A 4,233-nucleotide genomic window follows, 5' to 3' on the forward strand; every position below is an offset into this window, starting at 1 on the left:
GTCATCATCTTCCTTTATGGGGGTTGATGGTAACTTGATTGTTTTTATAATTTCTTTTTTTTCTAATTCTCTAACACATTCATCAATGATATTTGAGGCATAACACGAGTCTCCCATCACAGGTGCCATAAGAAATTTCGAAAGTATAAATTCTATTTTCTCGTCACCTACCTCATATGTCAACTTTCCTTTCTTGACATCTATTATGGCTCCTGCAGTCGATAAGAATGGTCTACCTAGAAGAATTGGTATATCATTATCTTCTTTGATGTCCATGACAACAAAATCAGTAGGGATAAATAGTTGACCTATCCTAACAGGAACATCTTCTAAAATGCCTATCGGATATTTGACAGATCTATCGGCTAACTGAAGTGACATCTTAGTGGGTTGTAATTCTCCTAAGTTTAACCTCTCACAAACCGTTAAAGGCATTAAACTCACACTAGCTCCTAAGTCTAGAAAAGCTTTTTCGATGACATGATTACCCAAAAGGCAAGGAATGGAGAAATTTCCAGGATCTTTATCTTTCTTTGCTAATTTGTCCTCGGAAATAGCATTACATTCCAAAGGCTTCGGATCGTCAAGTCTACGTTTGTTGGTAAGGATGTCTTTCAGAAACTTTGCATAAGAAGGTATTTGGGTGATGGCTTCTGTGAAAGGGATTTCTACATGAAGTTTTTCTATAACTTTAATAAATTTTTGGTAATGTTTATTGATTTGGATTTGTTTGAGTCTTTGGGGATATGGTATAGGTGGTTTATATGGTGGGGGCGGTACGTAAATTTTATCTTTAGGTTCTACTCCTTTATCTCGACCTTCCTGATTTTCAGATTCCTCTGGTTCCTTTACTTCGTCTGGGGGTTTGGTACATTCCTTAGAAGTTTCGGGTTCACTTAATCTTGGGTTTGGTGGCTCATCATAAGCGTTCCCACTTCTTAGGGTAATGGCATTGGCTTGTCCTCTCGGATTTTGTTGAGTTTGTCCAGGGAACTGTCCTCCAGGTGTAGTCTGAGGGGCTTGGTTTAAAGCTACCTGAGAGATCTGGGTTTCAAGCATCTTGGTATGAGTAACTATTTGGTCAACCTTGGTTCCTAACTGAGTAATCAATTCGTTAACATGAATGTTTTGGTTCATGAACTCCTTGTTTTGTTGGGTTTGAGCGGTGATAAAATTTTCCACAATTTTCTCAAGGCTCGGCTTTGGTGGTACAGGTTGCATAGGTTGATTTGATCTAGGGGCTTGATAACTAGGTCTCGGAGGTGCATTATTTTGAATAGGGTTATTGTTTTTATAGGAGAAGTTAGGGTGATTCCTCCATCCAGGATTATAGGTATTCGAGTATGGGTTCCCTTGGGTGTAGTTCACTTGCTCGGAGTGGGTTTCGTTCAATAGACTGCATTTTGTGGATTGGTGTCCTTGGGTTCCACATATCTCACAATCTGACGAAACTGCGGCTACAGTATTCGGGTTTATGCACATATGCTCGACCTTAAGGGCTAATGCGTCCATTTTAGCCTGCATCATGTCTATAGAGCTTAGTTCATGCACTCCTCCTTGGGCTTCTTTTTTCTCAACTGTCGCTCGTTCGACTCCCCATGATTGATGGTTTTGAGCCATGTCTTCAATGAGGGCACTAGCTTCAGGATAAGGTTTGTTCATCAGAGCACCGCCTGCGGCAGCGTCGATGGTCATCTTTGTGTTATAATGAAGTCCATTATAGAAGGTTTGAATGATTAACCAATTTTCTAAGCCATGATGTGGGCATGCTCGTAACAACTCTTTATATCTCTCCCAAGCTTCGAACAACGATTCTCCATGGTTTTGGGTAAATCTAGTTATATGGTTTCGAAGAACGACGGTCTTACTCGGGGGAAAATATCTAGCATGAAAAACTCTTCTAAGGTTATCCCAAGTCGTAATGGAATTGGGTGGAAGGGAATCTAACCATGATAGGGCTTTATCTCTGAGGGAAAAAGGAAATAATCTTAAACGTATTGCCTCAGGAGAAGCTCCATTGGTTTTAAAAGTATCTGCTAATTGAAGAAATATTTTTAAATGCTGGTTAGGGTTCTCGGTAGCGAGACCCGTGAATTGTCTCTGTTGCACTAATTGCAACAGGGATGGTTTAAGTTCAAAATTATTGGCTGGGATGATCGGGTTTACTATACTAGAACTAGGTTCTTCATTAGATGGTTGAGCGAAGTCCTTAAGAGGTCTTTGGTTTTGATCTTCGGCCATAGCTCTCTTAATTCTGTGAAAGAATAAACGTGCGTGAGCGTAACGTTCAGGTTCCGCCAGAGGGTTTACTAAGCTTAAACTTCCGGTGCTGCGAGTTCTTCGTATCGACCGGCGGGAAATAACCTAAGTCTAAACGATATAACAACAGGAAAATGAAATTTGACGAAATTGATCCCCGGCAACGGCGCCAAAAACTTGATGCGTTGGAAAACTTGATGCGGTGTTCGCAAGTATACGAACGCGTCAGAGTAATATAAAAGATTATCGTATCCACAGAGACCAAGTGTCAAGCTATCGTTATCTGTTGTTATGGTGTTTATCAAAGGCAATCAAAATAAGTGTTTTTGTAGTGTGCAATAAAAAGTAAAGTATTGAAATAGAATATAATTGATAAAGACAGGGTCGAATGTAATTCACGTAATCAATTTATAATCCAAGTACTTGCTAATAGAACTACTTATGGGCAATGTTTCCTACTTTGAAAAGAACTAATTTAACAGAAACTGTCGCTTTCGCGTATTCAGAACCGAGTTGTACTCCGTAATCAAACCCTCTTATTGACACTTATAAAAAGGCGCGCATTGCGTTAGAGTAGTAAACCTATTTTTAAGAAATATAGTATCTTGACTAAGTTGAAAAGTATTATAACCTGGATTTCTTAACCAAAAGAGGTTCTTACGAACCAGACTCTAAACTTATAAACGCGTCCGAAAATAGTTTTAAAATCTCTTTCTTCTTGATGTTAAAAACTCCTAATGAACTAAACAAAGCGCTTTCCCTGTTTTTGAAATAGCTAAAAACAATTAAGTTTATAAAGACGTTGGACGACTTTCGATCTTACCCAACGGAATTGAAGTGCGGGAAAACTTAAGTTGAAAGTTAAAATAGCCCTTTAAGTGTTTCTACGAACAATTGTACGGATTACTGGTTTAATTACGATCCTTACATTCTAGCCTTATAAATTTAGCTAGACATGGTAAAGTAAAAGTGCATTAAAATAAATAAAAATAATGCGAGTGCGGAAAGTAAATAATTTAAAGCGAGTGCGAGGAAATAAATAAAAGTAAAGCGAGTGCAAGGAAATAAATAAAGTAAAGCGAGTGCGAGAAATAAATAAAGTAAAGCGAGTGCGGGAAATAAATAAAGTAAAGGCGAGTGCGGGAAATAAATAAAGTAAAGGCGAGTGCGGGAAATAAATAAAGTAAAGGCGAGTGCGGGAAATAAATAAAGTAAAGGCGAGTAATAAAAACCTGCTCCAATCGGAGGGCTGAGTAAATTGCAATGCGGAAAAGAAAATGGCGGCAGGATTAACTTCCTTCCAAAGTGCTCCAAACTCGATTACAGACTATATCACAGACTTGATGACACAATTGTGGTAACACTCCAATGCGAAGCGATTACCACTATAAAATACTGAATATATGCCTAAGTGAAACAAAGTTGCTTCTGAGTTTGCCTCTGCTCTAAGTTTGGATGATTGTAAAACTGAATTCGCGTTTCTATTTATAAGCAAATAAAAAAGGTGGAATTGACTTGGATGCCCTTCAACTTGAAAATAGAGGAAACCGTTTCCTTCTTGTGGCGCCCGCCACAAGGCTATGGCGCCCGCCACAAGCACAAAGTGGGGTGCCTTAGTGGATGAAGTGGGGAAACGTGGGAGTTGAGGAAGTTGGACTTGGACACGTCATGGCTTGGTCTGTGGCGCCCGCCATGGGGTAGGCCATAAGCACAAAATGCTGAATTTTAGGGTTTTTAGCTCTTTTTCACTCCTTTTCTCGATCGGGGCTTCGATTAAAGTAAAAACCTGAAAACAAAGGAAAACACAGTAATAACACAACAAAATGACAATAAAACGACTAGAATGCATGTGAAATCGGAGTCAAAAATACGTAGATTTTAGTGTGATCAGTTACCCATGAAGGTAAAATCGAGGTAAAAAATCAACACATTAACTCATGAATATGAACTCTTCTGAATGAAACCTGAAAAATA

The 4,233-nt window shown here is 38.9% G+C and overlaps 1 non-coding gene across 1 annotated transcript; it reads left to right on the plus strand.

The window, feature by feature from the left end:
- The first annotated feature begins 1,750 nt into the window (after positions 1–1,750).
- On the plus strand, positions 1,751–1,857 carry LOC127090212 (small nucleolar RNA R71). Its single transcript, XR_007791740.1, has one exon. It is a non-coding gene; the product is annotated as a small nucleolar RNA R71 (small nucleolar RNA).
- The last annotated feature ends 2,376 nt before the right edge of the window (positions 1,858–4,233 follow it).

This window comes from Lathyrus oleraceus, chromosome 5 (genome assembly GCF_024323335.1).
Source record: "Lathyrus oleraceus cultivar Zhongwan6 chromosome 5, CAAS_Psat_ZW6_1.0, whole genome shotgun sequence".
Taxonomy (NCBI): Eukaryota; Viridiplantae; Streptophyta; class Magnoliopsida; order Fabales; family Fabaceae; genus Lathyrus; species Lathyrus oleraceus.